Below are 18,778 nucleotides of genomic sequence, written 5' to 3' on the forward strand. Positions count from 1 at the left end.
AAGAAGACAATGGTATGGTATATTTAAGATCCTGAAAGAGAAAGACTTCCAGCCAAGAATTCTGTACTGAGCAAAACTGTCCTTCAAAAGTGAAGGAGAGATTAAAATTTTCACAGACAAACAAATGTTGAGGGAATTTGTCAACAAGAGACTGGCTCTACAATATATACTAAGGGCAGTTCTGTCAGCTGAAAAGAAAGACAATAGAGAGAGGTGTGGAACAGAATTGAAGAGTACCACTAAGAACTTAAAGGATAAAAAGAGAAAGAGGAAAAAGAATATAGAGATCTGACAACTACAATTCAAAGGATAAGATGGCAGATTCAAGAAATGCCTTTTCAGTTATAATTCTGAATGTTAATAGACTGAACTCACCAATTAAAAGATAAAAATTGGCAGAATGGGTTTAAAATGCAATCCAGCCATATGCTGCTTCTAAGAGACTCACATGAGACCCAAGGTCACAAATAAGTTGAAAGTGAAAGGATGGAAAAATATGCTCCATGTAAGCTGTAACCAAAAGAAAGCAGGAGTAGCTATCCTAATTCAGAAAAATAGACTTTCAATGTAAAGACACAGTAAGAGACAAAGAAGGACACTACATACTAATAAAGGGAACAATTAACCAAGAAGAAATAACAATCATAAATGTTTATGCTCCCAATCAAGAAGCTCCCAAGTAGACGAGGCAAACATTGGCAAAACTGAAGGGAGTGACAGACATTGCAACAAAAATATATACCACTCAGAACCCAGGGGGTTTCAGCTGGAGAAGTGGCAGCTCTTGTGAATTTTATTGAAAAAAGAGAATAAAGAGAGATGAATCAGACCCTATTCCAACATTGTGAAATTATAGGTCTAGAAGAGGCCTGTTCCAAAGTGGTAGTAATTTGGAACAGGAAAGAAAGAAACTCAGAACAAGTGGTTTGGGAAAAAAGATCATGAATTCCCAATGAAATATTCAGCACATGGTCTTGATGCTGAGGAGGAAAGAATTCAGGGGTTCAGGAATGGAAACAGAATTTGGAACTTGAAAAGTATGGGAGACATATTAGATATATGTTTAATTTATTGTGAAAAGTCTGGCTAAGATTTAAACATGTGAAACTTCATGTATGATTACTCTCTTATGTTTTTTATCAGTCATGGGTTTTAGAAACAGTTTCTAGTGTGGCAGCAAATAGTGTACGAGGGTACAATTTTTCTTAGTTTACGGACAAAGCTGAAGATTTGTAGATGTCACCTAGGTGTATCCATAGTGGTGTCTTCTCTTCAGTACTTTTTAAAGTTAAATTGGTCTTTACTAAACTTAAAAAATAGGTCTCTGAAGCACTGAAAACATTTCCAAGAAAGGTCATTGCTACCAATAACCCAAAGTGCATGATGTGGCCATGTCCCTTTCTGCCTGCTCCCAGTAAGTTGCCTACATAAAAATAAAAGAAAGTAAATGGTGCTGCTCTCTTAGCTTTAAACTGCAGAATACACACAATCCCTGGGTCTCATTCAAAGTAGTAGCTGGACCACATTAGTCCCATTTCAACAGTATCGTGCATATTGTGTAAATTCAAATGTACTGAATCAAAGGATATTTAAATCCAAATGATAAGGACTTCCTCATTTGTCTAGGTTTCTCTGTTTCAGATTATTTTTTTTCACTATTGTAGGCTTATGATGAAGGAAGCCCTTGTAACAGCTTGTATAATTAAATATTTTAATTCAAAATTGTATCAATTAAATTTGAAGACATGCACTTAACTGCACATAAAGTATGTTTTTGTGTTTTGTTGATTTGTTTTAGGATGAGTTGGTGCTTTAATATCCTTCAATAATCAATTCATTTACTCAGTGATGACTTTATGAGTGGACAAGCATGGCCATTAAATATCACATCACTGTCTGTGCTCAGAAATCAGAAATAAAGGAGAATTCCAATATTTTGCATCATGGAAGTCATAACCAGCTTCTCATCACCTCAATGCTCCTGCTATGAGGCACTGATTCCTGCAAGCATTAACTCCTGTGAGGCCAGACCTAGTGCTGTTTAGAGGGAGATAGAGCTTATATTATTCCACCTTGCTTTATTGATTTGGACCTTTTAAACATTTGGACATATGATGTGGAGTCCTGTATTTGCACTCTTGCCTCAAGCATCAACAACAGTGGGAGTGGCCTGCTTCTGAATACCTCTTTGCTTTAAGGAGGTATATTTATAGGCATCTAAATGCACAACCTTATGCCTTCAGTTTAATGAGTTTCCCAGCTGTTTCTTCCCACACAACCACCACCTGAATGAATCACCAAGCATTTCCATCACCCAGAGTTGCATTGCCCACTTCTTGCCAATCACGGTGGATTATCTTTGCTTGTCCCTGGACTTGTCAGTGGAATCACATGCATACCCTCATGTGTTCTGTTTCTGCCCCACCCCCAAATTGTGTGTGAGCATCGGTATTTTGTTCCTTTATATTCTGCTTGGAGCTGGCTTCCTAATTTCCCTAGGTGCTCATTGTCTTTATCCCATCTTTCTGCCTACTTGATCCAAGTTCAAACAGCAATCATGGTGAAAGCAATTTCAAACCCCACTTCTTGACTATGTAGCCTATTATTTTTACCATGGAGATATGGTTTTCATAATGTGTTGCAAAAATAATTATCAACATATAAAATATTACAACAATTGAGATATGAAAAATTTATATGAAAACATCTGCTTTAAGGCTTAGGTTGCTTTGGTTAATGCTATTCTATTTACAAGCATTTTAGGTTCTCAAACTCACAGCATCAATACTTTTAAATCTAAGGCAAAGCAGTGCATGTTTTCCTTACTTGAACTGAAGAACTAATCCTAAGGACTAGATCAAATGAAACTGAAACTTGTTAATAATATTTCTTGAAATTGAAGTTTATATTTGTTTGTTTAAAGCAGTAAGGATTTCTTTTCTTTGAAGAAAACATTAAAGATATTGTTATAATGTTCTCCTATCAGTCAGCATGATAGTAAATGAAAAACTGTGAAATATCTTTTAAGAAAACATGCTAGTGATTGCATCTAAAATGCCCATGCAATCATGATAACTCTCCCAGGTGTGAATAGGACTAGCTCCATTTTCAGTTCGACCTTCACATGGAACACTTCTCTCTGGGAATGCATTTTCTGGAAGGTCAAAATTGTCCCAACCATGAATTTCTGGTTTCTTTGTGTGTAGAAGTTCAGTTCTCAGCTTCTCCCTTTCCTGTCACATTTTATTGTAAGCAGCTAGGAGAACCTAGGCAGCAGTTTCCACATTTAGTTTGGAAATTTCCTCAGCTAAATATCCAAGCTCATCACTTTCAAATTCTATCTTCCATCCAACATCAGGACTCCATTTTGCCAAATTCCCCATTACTTTAAAACAAGGGTCACCTTTCTTCCACATTCATCATTTCTGTCTAAAGCCTTATTAGGAGTAACTTCAGCAACCATATTTCTACAAATAGTCTCTTCAAAGCATTCTAGGCCTTTCCTTTCAAACATATTATAATTCTTCCAGAATCTTATCCATATCAAAAGCTGTTCCAACATATTTTGTGTTTGCAAATCACAGCACCCCAATCCTGGTACCAAAATCTGTTTTAGTTTACTAGGTTCCTGAAAGCAGATACCATGAAATAGGCTGGGTTTTAATAATGGTAATTTATTAACTTACAAACTTACATTTTAAAATGTGAAAATGTTCAAATCTAAGCATCATCAAGATAATGTTTTTCCCCCAAGGACCAGCTGCTGCTGACCCTGGACTCCACTCTCATATGGTAAGGTATATGGCAGTGGCTGCTGGTCTCTCCCTTCTCTTCTGGGTTTCATAGTTTTCAGCCTCTTGCTTTCAAGGCTTTCTCTCTCTCTTTCTCTGTCTGTCTCTCTCACTCTCTCTCTCTTTATGGTCCATGATCCCATTTATAAAGGACTTCAGGAAGAGGATTAAGACCCACTCTGGGCCACACCTTAACTGAAGGAGCCTTATGAAAAGACCCTATTTACAATACATTCACACCCACAGGAATGGATTCACTTTAAGAACATGATGTTCTGAGATACGTACAGTTTCAAACCACCGCAGATCATTTTTCAGTTTTTAGGTGAAGTGCTTTGTTAATGTCAATTAATAATGATGGTTAGTAGAGGCATTTGGATCTTCAGTATCCTTACTTAACCATTTATCTAGTTTATTCATCAATTACTGAGAGATTATTAAAATCTCCAGTAATTACATAGATAGCATAGAAGCTTAGACTACTTCTAAGCATACCTAAGAACTACTTCTGAAGGACCTCTTTTGTTGCTCAGATGTGTCTCACTCTCTCTAAACCCAACTCTGCAAGTGAAATCATTGTCCTCCCCCCTACATGGGACATGACATCCAGAGGTGAAAGTCTCCCTGGTGACGTGGAAGATGACTCCCAGGGATGAATCCAGACCTGACGCCATCAAAAATTCCATCCTGAACAAAAGGATCAACAATTCCATCCTGACCAAAAGGGGGGAAAGAAGTATAACTAATAAAGTATCAGTGGCAGAGAGAGTTCAAATACAGTCAAGAGGCTACTCTGGAGGTTACTCTTACACAAGCTTCAGGTAGACCTTGCTACCTATCATAATCTGCCAACCCCCAACCAGGACCATTCCAGTCAATCCTAAAGAACACCTAGGGCAATTTATAAGAATCCACAAGGGTTCCAGGTACTAGAATAACTTTCCAGAAACCTACAACCTCCGATGGGTCCCTGGTCCAGATAACTCCTGAAACTTAGCCCAGCTTCTCCTGAACATTGAATAGTTTCATCTCCCTACCCCATATTAGTGACAGACCCTTCCAATACAAAAAATCTAGAATTGCCATAGTCCAAACACCCCTAAAGAGGGGGATGGAAAGGTGATGGTGGAGTTATACAAAGAAGAAAGGATTTAGCAAATGAATCTAAATGTTGAATAGTTAAATTGATATCTCGTTTAGTCTCCAGTATTTTAGAGCATCTAGAAGTAAAAACCTAAAATTGTGGAATTGTAACCCATGTCAAACTCTGAAATGTGTTCTACAGATAATTGTGGTGTGGGGCTTTGAAATTTATAGTTTCTTTGTACATATGTTACTTTTCACAAAAAAAGAAGGAAAAAAAGGTTGTGATGATAAAAAAATATTTAAGCATTCTGGCCTCCTATATTCTGGAACAGTTCAATGGAAAATATGAGAGGATTGTATGGTAGCCCCAACAAACTCTGGGATCTGTCCTGTAGCTACTTGTTGAAGAGTGCTTTGAAAACTATTGTTTTTTTATGTCTTTGCTTTGTATATATGATATACTACATACACACACAAAAAATTTAAAATCTCCAGTAATCATTATAATTTTCTTTTTTGTTCTGTCAGTTTTTATTTCATGTATTTGAAGCACTGTTATGAGGTATAAATACATATGCAATTTTATATTAAACTAATGTATAGTCCCTGCATCACTATGAAGTGTACCTTTTCTATGTAATATACTTTGTGTGTGGGGGGTGGGTGCATGGTCCATGATTCGAACCCAGGTCTCCTGCTTGGAAGGTGTGCATTCTACCACTGAACCAACCCTATACCCTCTATGTAATGTACTATTTTTTTTTTCTTTTTGTGTATGGGTAGGCACCGGGAATTGAACCCGGGTCTCCAGCATGGCAGGCAAGAACTCTGCCTGCTAAGCCACCGTGGCCCACCCTATACTTTTTATCTCTATGTAATATGCTTTTTATCTCTTTATGATGTCTATAATAGTCACATTTTCAATGTATAGGCACAAATAAACTGAATGCAAAAAGATTCTGCAAATTGTAATACTAAAAAAAGATGGTGTCATGGTCACATTCAACTTGGCCAAGTGGTGGTACCTTTTTGTCTGGTTGGGCAAGTGCTGGCCTATCTGATGCAATGAGGACATTTCATAGAATTAAATCATGATCATGTCAGCTGCATCCACAGCTGATTCCATTTGTAATCAGCCAAGGGGCATGTCTTCTGAAATTAGTGATGCTCAATCTAATCATGGGAAGCCTTTTAAGAAGGATTCAGAAGAGACAAGCTCTCTTCTTGCTTCCACCAGCAAGCCTCTCCTTTGGAGTTTGTCCAGACCCTCCATCGGAATCATTGGCTTCACAGCCCGCCCTATGGATTTTGGACTCTGTGTTCCCGTGGTCATGTGAGACACCTTTATAAATTTTATATTTGCAAGTGTTCCCTGTTGATTCTGTTTCTCTAGAGAACCCTAACTAATACAAATGGTGAGTCTTTATCATATCAGAAAGAACAGATATCATAGAGGTGGTACTTAATTTTCTTTTATCCAGACTGACAAATTCTACATTTAACTGGCGCTTAGTTCATTTACATTTCATGCAATTATTGATATGGTTGTGTCTAATTTTGACATTTTGCTAGTCATTTTCCAGTGATCTCATCTGCTTTTTTCCCTTTTGTTTAAATTTTTATTAAAATATTTTTCTCGTTTATTGTGACAAAGAAAAATGCATAATTTTACATGTGATAGGTCATGTGAAGTACAATAAACATATACTCTTGGAATGTGAAATAGATTAGAAACTCTTCAAAAATAAACTTTAAAACTGTGCCTTATTTATATTTACCTCATTTTAAGAAAAGCATTTGTTTCTTTTCCCTATTTTGATTTATAAATAATTATTTAAGTATTCAAATATTTTATTTTGTTTTCTGAAATGCTAGAAGTCATACTTCTAATTAAGACTCTTTTACATTTATAACATCCTGTATAAATACAGACTAGATATTATTTGAATTCTCATTTGACTTGGTACCACTATTATGTGTACAGTTTCAGTAGCAATTAGATGTTGTAGGAAAAAACTAGAGAAAAGCCATGCGAGCACTTGTCTTATGAGAAAGAGCCTTTTATATTTAGTCTTTCAACTATCCACTGATTTTAAGCAAGCCTTCTCACCTTCCAGCCTAGCTTCAGCTTTCAGCTGTATCTTCCCCACAGCTGGCTGTGGCCATTTCTCTGGTTCTCCAGTTATAGCTGATTGAGCAGCCATTCCACATTCCTAGAGTTCTAGCAGAAGAAATGCTCTAACTTCCTAGTGACTAGTAAGTCATTACTAGCAGTGGTTTTAAGGCCATTTCATAGCAGCACCCTGATATTCCTGGTAAAGAATCTTTATCACCACCTCCAAATCTCTCTAGGAAGGGATGGTGGAAGAGAATGAAACATTTTTCTGAAGCTTTGTCAGCATGTACATTTCAACTAGCAGAATAACGTAAGCGTTTACTTTCTAAAATGAACATAAAAGATGTTGAAAGGAAGCTTTTTATGCTGATTTTGATGTGAGCTCTGGTAGCGATATATTTGAGCATCTGCCCTATTCTTAGAAAGGATAATAAAATACAAAGTCATCAATGGCACACAACTATAAAAGCTCGGAGAAATGTTAAGTTGAAGAAATCACAACTTCCTTTAACATGTTTCTACCAGCATTCAAAACCGGCGGCTGTGAGTTAACTACAAAAAAAATACATCTGTCGTTACAGCAGAAACCTTGAACACTTCAAAGAGTCCTCTACGCACTTGCCTCTTTTTATGACCAAAATTGTACATGTATTCAAAGGAAAGGGTTTATTGCTACTGGGAAAAGGGGTCAGTAAAAGCAGTTATAGGACTACAATCTAACAAACCACTGCATATGTCATATTTTTAAAGCAAGTCATTCTAAATTCTTTACATCTTAAACCGCAGGCATTCTGATGCCACCAGAAGACCTCACAGAATAATTTCTCATCCTCTTCTTTCTGACCACATTCCTTTGGTTTGCATTTCCTTTGCTTCTTTGGAATATGCATTTCATGCATTTGGTAGCTTCTCTGCCACAGTGGAAGCACTGGCAGCAGAGTTTTGGTACATCATTATTTGGTCACCCCCTCAACTTGCAGGGTGTTTTACACTGATGTATGGACTTGCAGTCATCAAAGTAAAGCACAGTGCACATGTGTTCTTACTCACTGGAACAAGGTGTACCAACACTGTTGCCAGGAATAGACACATTTTGGTGATGTGGCTGGTGCACAGTTTCCAAAACAGGTACCAGAGTCTCATGATGTGAAAGTTCTTCTACAACAGGAAAGGAAGCAAGGCTCCAACTTAACTGCCGGCCTCCTTTGTGAATGTACAGAAGAGAGCAGCTCCTTCCACCTTGCTCTTGGAAGCTGAAGGCCTGTTGCTATATTTTCAAGGATTGCTTGTTCCAACGAATTGCAACACTCAACCCAAAGAGCACTTAACAAAGCACAGACTCTTTACAACAGCAACAGTTTCCTTCTCCAAGCCAGCACCACTGAGCTCTTGAATGAGACATCTGCTCATGTCTCTAGCACAGAGCACTTTGTTACACTTCAGTGGCACAGGGAGTCAGGTCTGGAACAAGAGGGAGGCTGGGTTGCCCCCCCAGGTGGTCCACACCCCTCCCCCCCTCCATGCCCCCTCCCACTGCTGAGGCGCAGCCTCACCCAGGAGCCCCAGCCTCTGAAGAGGAAACTCCTCCCTCTCTGGCCTCTGCCTCATCCCTTATCCTCCAAATCTGTTTTTTATGCCCTTCACTTTATTAATTCATTGCTTTAGTGTCCCATTGTAATACCTCTGTAAACATCTTTTTATAGCCACATCTCCCTCCAATTTTTAGCAGTGATGCAGAGATAAAAGCACCATCTTTTAATTTATGATAGTCTACCTAGAGTCAATATTAAATTACTTCAGGTAATTAATAAGGACACTCCCACTATCTTTAGTGCCAATGCCATCTCATCGATATCTATATGTTATACCCCTGATAAAGAAGTGTTACTGTCTGTGCCAGTTTGAAACTGTTGTATATCCCAGAAAAGCTATGTTCTTTAATCCTGTTTTAGTATTGTTAGGTGGGGCCTTTTTGATTGAATTGTTTCCATGAAGATGTGTCTCTACCCGTTCAAGGTGGGTCTTAATCCACTTACTGGAGTCCTTTAAGAGGGGGCTATTTTGGAAAAAGCTTCAGAGCTGACACAGACAGACATTTGGAGATGCAGGAAGAAACTGCCCTGGGAAGCCATTGGAAATGAGAAGGTGGGAGAGAAAACTAGCAGACATTGCCAGGTACCTTCTCAGCTGACAGAGAAACCTAGAAAGTCATTGGCCTTTTCTTAAATCAGGGTATCTTTCTCTGGATGCCTTAGTTTGAACATTTTTATGGCCCTAGACCTGTAAACTTATAACTTAGTAAATTCCCTTTAGAAAACTCAAGGCATTTCTGGTCTTTCTCTATTTCCATGTTGCTACTGAGTTTATCTAGTAAATGACTCACTTAAATTACTATACATTTCATATCTTGTATTTCCTTTGTTTTATGGTTTCCATGTATTCATAGAGATTCCTCATTAAGACCATTTTTCCCTTCAATTTTGTAAAAACATATTTTCAATAGCTGCTTTCAAATCCATACAACTTAATTCATACATCTGGAGGCACCTGGAATGAATTTTCATTGAATAACTGTTTCCTGATTATGGGTCACATTTTTCTGTTTCTTTATTTCCAGTATCTTTTGGTTGAAATGAACATTGCAGGTAATAAATTTTAGAGACTGTTATTTCTGTTGAATTCCTCAGAGGATAGTTGATTCTTGTTCTAGAATATACTTAACTTGTCTGGACCTAAACTGAAAACTCAATCTCCTACAATATGCAATAGCTGGTAAATTCTCAATCCTAAAAGCCACAGCTGCTAACTCTTATTAACTTGACTCTCTCAGTGGTTTTCCCTGTGCCTGCATATTTTGGCGACCCATCAAGTATTTGGACAGATTTTACATAGAGATTTTTAGTCTCACTTTTTCTGATTTTTGTTTGTTGTTTGTTTCCAGGGTTTTCTCTTTAAATTTCCATGTAATCTCTGTTAAACCTCCAGCCTCAAGCTGCTAAACCACATTGGCTTCCCCCTCCCTGAAGCTATAGCCTGGTAGTTTGCAAAACAGTTACAAATTGTAATGCTTACAGCTTCCAGACTAAGTTTTGTTTTTGTTTTTGTTTTCTTCAGAGAAAACTCTTTTCTGGCTGTGTCAGCTTTTAGATTTTTTCAGTGCCTCTTAATAGGTATTTTGGGTATATGGTGCAGATTTTATAGTTGTTATATTTGTGATGACTTGTGCAAGCACTTCACTATGCTGACATTAGAAGTCCTTATTTACTTATTAAAATGTTCAATTTTTTAGAAATGGCAAAAATAGATTATTTCTAATTTAACATGTTTAATAATTTAATGTTATTCTTAAAATTGAATAATGTAAATTATCTGAGTCATACATATACTGTACTCATCAATATTCTATTTCTTACATTTTCTTACTAAACATAAAAGTGAAATAAAAGGTGGTCTACTTCTTAGAAACAGACCAAGAATTTGCAACTAGAGACATCAGCCACCCCATAGAATATGCTTAATGAAAATATGTTGTGATTTTGTGTCTACTGCCTTATGACTTTGAGGATTTACCACATCTAAGCAGACAAATTCTGTAGATAGGAAAATGTGAAAATGTAAAGAATGCCAGATAGAGTTGTGATGCACCGGGTTATAATAAGGGAATCCTAACTTAATAGGTGACAAATGTAGGGGACAAGATGAGGCTGGCACATCCAGGACTCTTACCGTTAGGCATCATTTGGGCTCAAATCCCATTCTCAGCGGTTTTCTCAGCACTGTCTTCTCCCATGTTCTGGCTTCTCCCTCATGGCTGTAATGGTGGCAGCTCCAGAAGACACTTTCTGGCCATAGAGAGAGAGCATCCTTCCTAACCAGGCTGCAGGATGGTGGGGCCAGGTGTGTTGTGTGCGCCTTCAAGAAAAAACAAAAGAAAACTTCAGTGGCCAAGGTCACTTCGCGTCTGCTGGCCCCAGCCCTGGGAACCTGTCTCTGCAGAGAGTCCTAGGACATCCCACTCAGCCCTCCCAGGCGTCACCCATGTGGGCCTCAGACATGCCCACTCCACACCTACACTGAATAACAGAAGTTAGCACTCATAAGGTTCCAACGACATAAAAGGAAGAGAAACATTTCATATGTCAGTAATGTTAAATCTCCAATTAAACGGAAGGAAAAATAGCAGCGCAAACAAATTGGGGATTTGCTCGGCAGCCAGCGCTGTTCTGTGTTTTCTGATGAAATTCCATCACTCCCCCCCCACACAGAGGGGGCCTTGAGGGGCTGCGCGGCACCACCTGCTGTGGTACTCACCTCGGTGCCTCCTCCGCCGCCCGTCTGTCGTCGTCGTCGTCGTCGTGTCTCCCCCCACCCCACCCCACCCCGCTCTCGCAGTGGGTGGTGCGGTGTGGTGTGGATTCACGGAGCCTGCGGTCAGGCAGGACACCGGGGCACGTCCAGGCAGCCGAAGCGCTCCCTGCCGAACCCTCGATATGCAGCAGGAGCGACAGGCCTCTCCTGAGTGACAGATGGAGACCTGGGGCTGGTTTGGAAAGTGCAATGTACCGACATTCAAGGGAGTCCCAGCTCTGAATGATATGTAATATTTAAATTACGTTTCCTTCTACAGACCTATAACTGGGACTACCCTTAGATCACGTCAACATGATAGATGTTTTCCTTTTGTTAGTGTGCTTATAAGGAAGAAATAGAAGGAGAAGGTAAAAAAGTGAGAGTTCCCGAGATGATTAGAGAAAAGTTACAGACTTGGAAAAGGATTTAAGGTGGTGTCTGTGGATTAGAAGGTTTGGGAGTTTAATGAGTGTGATTGATGGAGCGTGAAAGGAGGAGGCGAAAATGCAGCTGCACGTCCAGTAAGTGTGGAAGGTGGGGCCCAGAGGACTCTGCTGGGCCAAAGCTCCAGAGCTTCTTCCTTCACTCCTCCATGGGGTTCAAGGACAAGGAGCAAGCAGAAACAGCATCTTATGCCTCAGAAACTCAGAAGTAATGATTCTTTAATTATTTTGCTTTTAGAGAAAAAGAAACTTCCATTTTATATTCCAAAGGCAAACATAAATAAAATAAAATGTTCCAGAACCACTTAATTTCCACCAAAAGTCTGTTCCATGTATTCCTACCTGAAATGACCCATAGTTATTCTTTCTGAAAACCAGGATTTGAAGCAGCATTCACTCAACCATCACAGCCACCAGTCTGAGAAAAGTGGGGTTTGAGCCTTGAGCAACCACATTTTTGCTTCTGCTACAATTTGGGATCTAAATCACTTCATGCCAGCTCCTTAAATCCAGAGGTATGCAGCCATGGATTTAAAAATGAATGAGGCGCCTTTAGTTAACAGGTTTTATAAATGCAGTGGGTAGTTATTATTAGATCAATTTACTTAAAATACTTGTCTTCAAATGCCAAATGGCTTTTTATAATTCCATAAGTGTAACATTTTTTTCCAACAGAAAAACTCACCTGAAATTAGAATTTCTCACATTCAAGGATATAGGAGTGTTGATATGTGCAAGAACTTGTACCCACATTACCATTTGGTAGTTTAGCATTTTTTAGATTAGAATGTCATTTGTATAATTGCTTCTATTTAATTAAATGCTACTTATTTGAACAGGCTATGGATGAAATTTAAATTATCCTTTAGGCTAACAGTGAAATTAAATCTGTTTTTCAACAGTTGGCAAATGATATAAAGTGCTTCTAACTTTTAATACTCCACTCTGTAAAATTAATAAAGTATCTTTAAACAACTATTTACTTTTAAAAAGTAAAAACAGATGATTGGTTGATTTTATTTCTAAATGAAGAATTGTTGAGAAATTCCTCTTTCATCTTGAAGAGTTACAACTGCTATAATGTGACTCTGGGAATCATGCAGGCTGATTGCTTTCTGGAGAATTCACAAAATCCTCTTTCATTAAGGTCATCCAAGCACAGGTCTGCCTGTGAGTGTCAGGCTTCAGACAACACTGCAGCCCAAACATGCAATGGGTAAGGGGAGGCAGCTGTCCCCTCTTCCCTGAGTGAATTCCCTCACATCCCATTAAATGGAGAGTCTTCAACAACAAAACTGGGACAAAAAACTGATGCATTAAGTGTTATTCCTTGATGTATCCTTTGAGAACATGAAATTAACAAAAGTATGACTATTTTTATGGCTCAAGAACAACCTAAAGAAACTTTGACACATAGTTTTCTCATTGGAAAAATAATAGCAGAAACTATTTACTGAAAGGCAAATCTTAGCAAAAAAACCCACATAAACAAAGTTCTGAAACACTGAATCAGAAGCATTTGGTGCTTCCCATATTCCTATAAGGGATAAGCTGCTTTCAGCAGCTTTAAAAAACTAATACATTGGGTATTGGTGAGTGATAGTAGAACACAGAAGAATTCTTTGTTAAAAGAGACTCATTCTATGCGGAAATTATACTTGAAAGAAGTATAAATGCCCCCACATTTCAGTGAGAATCAGTAGAGGCTTCATTCCTTGCATTGTCATCTTATAGTATCAAGATGCTTGCCTTAGGTATCATGGCCACATTCAAAGTCAGGAAAAGGTGGGATGGCCAAGTGGTGAAATCCTTTTTTGTTCTTGCCACTCCCAGTAGCTCTCAGGAGTCTATTTACTGGTGGAATTTGCTGTATATGAGCAGTTAGGGAGCTTATGATCACTAGAGGACAATCAAGATCAATCTCTGGAGGACTTATCTGGAGGATACTTTTTGGTCTTTGGAGGACACCCAGGTGGGAGATGTTGAGTTTGCACCTGGTTTTTGGTAGGGGGGAGTGCTCTAAGGGTCCTGTGGTTCATAAGGTCCACAAGCCCATTATGTCTATATGGTCATCAGGACCAACAGGTCGCCAGGTCCATCAGGCCTATCAGGTCCATCAGGTCCATAGTTCTGTTCTGACAATGAATCTAGCTAAGGTCTGGTTATGTCTTACACCTGCTGCCATGATGGAAAGGAAGTGGTTGATGTCTGAAAGTGGTGGATCAAGAGATATCAGTAGAAAGCTGCCTAAAATAATTATTTTGAAACTCTAGAGGCCAGAAGAACACTGTACAGCATCCAGGGAAGAGTGGGAGGAAAAAGTTGATAAATTATGGTGCTAAAATGAAAATGCATAAAAAGTAATGATAAGTCTAGGTTTCCAAACATATGGCATATAAAGATATAAGTGGTGACAAGTAAAAAAAAATGGTAGGGGATGGGGGAATAGGAAAAGTATATGTGCATGCTTTTGAAACTAAGTTGGTATCAAACCAAATATAATCGTTATATATTTAAAGTGTTAAATTTTAACCCTATGGTAACCACACATACACACACACACAAAAAATAGATAGACATGAGAAGGCACTCAATGTGGTACAATACAAGAAGGCAAATAAATATAAAAATAGGTTTGATGGAAGTGAGGGATAAATAAAGTATAAGACTTATAAATGTTAAATAGAAAAATGGCAGAGGAAAGACCTGTATTATCAGTAGTGACTTTAAATGTAAATGGATTAAACTCTCCAGTCAAAAGGCAGAAACTGGCAGAATGATAAAAAAAAAAGAGGTGGGGGAAGAGCGGTTGATTTCCTTCTTCATCTCCAGTGGTCTCTGGCTGCATGGACTTTCACTTTTGTGGCTCTGACATTTTTTCCAAAATGTTTCCTCTCTTAAAGGATTCCAATAAACTAATCAAGACCAACCTGGAATGGATGGAAACACATCTCCCTCTAATCAAATGTTAATACCCACAATTGGGTGAGTCACATCTCCATGGAGATAATCTAATCAAGCTTCCAACCCACAGTACTGAATAGAGATTAAGAAAAATAGCTGCCACCACAAGATGGATCAGGATTAAACATGGCTTTTCTAGGGCACATAATCCTTTCAAACTGCCACAATACTGATAAATGAAACAATTCAACAGATAGATGTAATAATTACAAATATGTATGCACCCAACAGCAGAATCCCAAAATATGTGATGCAAATACTGTCAGTTCAAAGACAGAAATAGATGGTTCTACAATAATAGTAGGGAATTTTAACACACTACTCTCAATAAGAGATGGGCCATCTAGTCAGAAGGTCAGTAAGGAAGTGCAGGACTTGAATGATATATAAAGCCAACTTGACCTAACAGCCATATGTAGAACCCTGCACACAATGAAAACAGAATCCATATTTCTCAAGGGCCAATGCAGAGAGCATATGTTGGATCACAAAACAAGTCTCAATAAATTAAAAAATATTGAAATCATACAATGTATATTCTTTGACCACAATGAAATGAGAAAGGGAAATTTCACAAATATGTGGAAATCAAACAACATACTCTAAAACAGCAAATGGTTTAAAGAGGACATCAGAAGTGAAATTAAGAAATATCCTGAGGTGAAGGAGAATGAAAATACACACACCAAAACTTAATAGGATACAGCAAAGGCAGAGCTGGGAGCCAAATTTATAGCTCTAAATGCTTAAAAGAAAAAAGACTTAAAATCAGAGGCCTAACCTCAAAAATCAAAGAACTAGAAAAAGAGCAGCAAACTAATCCCAAAGCAAGCAGAAGGAAGGAAATAACAAAGATTAGAGCAGAGATAAATGAAGTATAATAGAAAAATGGAGAGAATCAACAAAACAGAAAGTCGGTCCTTTTGAAAAGATCATCAGAATCAAAATCATTAAATCATTTACCTAGACTGCAAAGAAAAAAAAAAAGAGAGAAAATACATATAATGAAAACCAGAAATGAACAGGGGAACATTGCTACTGACTCCACTGAAATAAAAATAAGTGTATACTATGAGTGAGTGCATGCCAATAAATTAGATAATATATGTCAAATGGACAAATTATTAGAATCCACACAAACTACCTCTGTTGATTCAAGAATAGAAGATCTCAACAAACCAATTACTAATAAAGCAGTTGAATCAGTAATCAACACCCCCACACACACCCACAGACACACACAAAAAGCCTGGGACCAGATATTTCATAGGGGAAGTCCACCCAACCTTCCAATAAAAGAAAATTGATATTAAATATTCAATGAAATCACCATTTTCATCACTTTTGATTCTGTGCCTGTGAGAGTGTTGCAGCAATGAGAACATCGTTTTCCTCACACAAAGTTAATTTACGAAATCCTTTTCTATTAAGAGCTTGCATATCAGTGTTATGAAAAGAAATAGTGGCAGGGCTTCCAAAGAAGCACAGGTAGATTATTTCTCCGTTTTAGATTGGCATACTGGGGAATGGGTTTCTGGTGTTTATTTGTTTTATTTAAATGAATTAGCTTAAAAATAAATGTAGGGAAATTAGTGGAGGCTTTCGTGGACTGTGTGTTTCTAAAAAAGCCTAGGTGAACCTAGTTCTGTGCTTCTGAGATCCTTAAGAGCAGGAAGGAATTAGACTGAGCGAGGCAGATGCTTGCAAAGAGCCAACACAGATCAAGTCCAGAGAAAGAAGGGTGTGGCTTGCCATGCTTTGTCTGTCTGTCCTGAGACTTCAGGCCCACTGCTTTTCTAGGCAGCCAGGGATCTCCTGGGGGCCCTAAGACGCTAGCCTCACTCTGGCATCCACATCCAGGGACCCTCCCTTTCATTTTCCAGGGTCAAAGGCAACTCAGAGTCAGTTTTCAGATCAGGCATCTTATTCGGATGCTCAACATTTTGCTGCACGATGGAAGTCAGATCACTCACAAAACAGAATAGTTTGGGGCTCTAGGAACCACAATGAGATTTGTAGTCATAAAAATGAAGTTAGCCCATTCATCCCTCTTATAAGGGCGGAGTCAGGGCAGGTGGGCTTTGTTTTGCATTGGGTCAAAGGTAATGAGTTAAGGTCCTGATGGGTTTTCTGGGTCAGCTGACTTGGTGGGGATTTAAGAAGAAATGCAACAAAGGGTTAAAAAGGAAGCAGGGTATGGGCTTTTAGGCCCCAAGGGCTCCCCAGAGCTTTCTCCATACAGTCTACCACCTGCCTTATATGTATTTCCTGACCAGCTGAAAGGTACTCTGGTTCTCCCGGCAACCTCTGCTGACTCATTCGCTCCCCTTTACAGGGTAGAGGGGCAGAGTCTCTCCCACCCTGGAGCAGTGGGGTTGTGGAGCCCCCAGTGAAGGAACCCCTCGTGCAGGAGCCCCCAGTGCAGGAGCCCCCAGTGCAGGAGCCCCTCGTGCAGGAGCCTCCAGTGCAGGAGCCCCTCGTGCAGGAGCCCCCAATGCAGGAGCCCCCAGTGCAGGAGACCCTAGTGCAGGAGCTCCCAGTGCAGGAGCCCCCAGTGCAGGAGCTCCCAGTGAAGGAGCCCCCAGTGCAGGAGCCCCCAGTGTGGAGCCCCCAGTGTGGAGCCCCCTCCTTGCCTTGGTGGCCCTTGAGCAGAACAGAGGCCCCCCTTTCCTCTTCAGAGAGTGCTCTGGGCAGTGACTCCACCTGAGCTTTTACACTTATTGAAAGCTGAAGATTTTTAAAGGACCAATAGAAAAGACCAAAAAGAGTAGGACATAATATAACTTATAGGGACAGTTTAATTGAACACCATAAGAACATGGAACCTTGAATAGAGCATGAGATTTTGTAGGTTTATCCAGAGTAATGTCCCAATAAATCCCAGAGTGATTTGAACAGTGAATAAATAAGTCTTTGCAAAGTCCCTTTGGGGGAATGGCAAGAAAGGGGGAAAATTCAACTTCCCCATTTGGAGAAGGCATGATATTCAAGCTGTAGGGACAACCAAATTAATAGGCCGAGCCCTCAATCTGGGGGTTGTTCATATGAAACTTAATCCCCACAAAAGATAGGCTAAAACCATTTAAAATTAAGCCTAAGATTCACCCCCACAGAACCTCTTTTGTTGCTCAAATGTGGCCTGTCTCTCTCTCAGCCAGCACAGCAAGCAAACTCACCACCCTCCCCACCTCTAAATGGGACAAAACTCCCAGGGGTGTAAACCTCCCTGGCAATGTGGGACAAAAATCCTAGAATGAGATGGAATTCAGCATCAAGGGATTGAGAAAACCTTCTCATCCAAAAGGGGGAAGAGAGAGGTGAGACAAAATGAAATGTCAGTGGCTAAGAGATTTCAAACAGAGTCGAGAGGTTATCCTGGAGGTTATTCTTACACATTATATATATATCCCCTTTTTAGTTTGTGGTGTATTAGAATGGCTAGAGGGAAGTGCCTGAAACTGTAGAACTGTATTCCAGCAGCCATGTTTCTTGAAAATGTTTGTACAATGAAATAGCTTTTGCAATGTGACTATATGATTGTGAAAGCCTTGTTCTGATGTTCTTTTTATCTATGGTGTGGACAGATGAGTAAAAAATGTGGATTATAAATAAATAATAGGGGGAACAAATATTAAAATAAATTAGGTAGAGGGAAACACTGGTAGTAAATGAGAGGGAGGGGTGAGGGGTATGTATATATGAGTTTCTTCTCTTTTTTTTGTTTCTTTTTCTGGAGTGATGCAAATGTTTTAAGAAATGATCAAGGTGATGAATATACAACTATGTTATGATATTGTGAGCCACTGATTGCACATCAAGTACAGAATGTTCATATATTAAGAATGTTTCTGTTTGCATGTTGTTTGGTTTAATCAATAAAAAAAAGAACATGGCTTTTCTGCAGTACAAAACAGTTTCAAGCTGGTACACAGCATTTCATTCACTTTTAGCAACAAACTGACAAAGCAGCTTCAATTATCATTTTAGGTTTCCAGAAGAGAAAACCAAGATTCAGAGAGGCAAGAAAC

At 39.0% G+C, this 18,778-nt stretch overlaps 1 long non-coding RNA gene and 1 pseudogene across 4 annotated transcripts in view; both read right to left on the reverse strand.

Moving 5' to 3' along the window:
• LOC143648133 (uncharacterized) overlaps window positions 1-18,778 on the reverse strand; it is a 97,691-nt gene that overhangs the window by 22,841 nt on the left and 56,072 nt on the right. For 3 of the 4 annotated variants that reach the window (XR_013158413.1, XR_013158410.1, XR_013158411.1), the window contains one exon: window positions 10,430-10,905. This is a non-coding gene — a long non-coding RNA (uncharacterized LOC143648133). Of the gene's footprint in view, window positions 1-10,429; window positions 10,906-18,778 lie in introns of those variants that run through there. The other variant, XR_013158412.1, reaches the window with a different exon arrangement.
• On the reverse strand, window positions 7,606-8,601 carry LOC143648803 (twisted gastrulation protein homolog 1 pseudogene; annotated as a pseudogene).

This window comes from Tamandua tetradactyla, chromosome 10 (genome assembly GCF_023851605.1).
Source record: "Tamandua tetradactyla isolate mTamTet1 chromosome 10, mTamTet1.pri, whole genome shotgun sequence".
Lineage (NCBI taxonomy): Eukaryota > Metazoa > Chordata > Mammalia > Pilosa > Myrmecophagidae > Tamandua > Tamandua tetradactyla.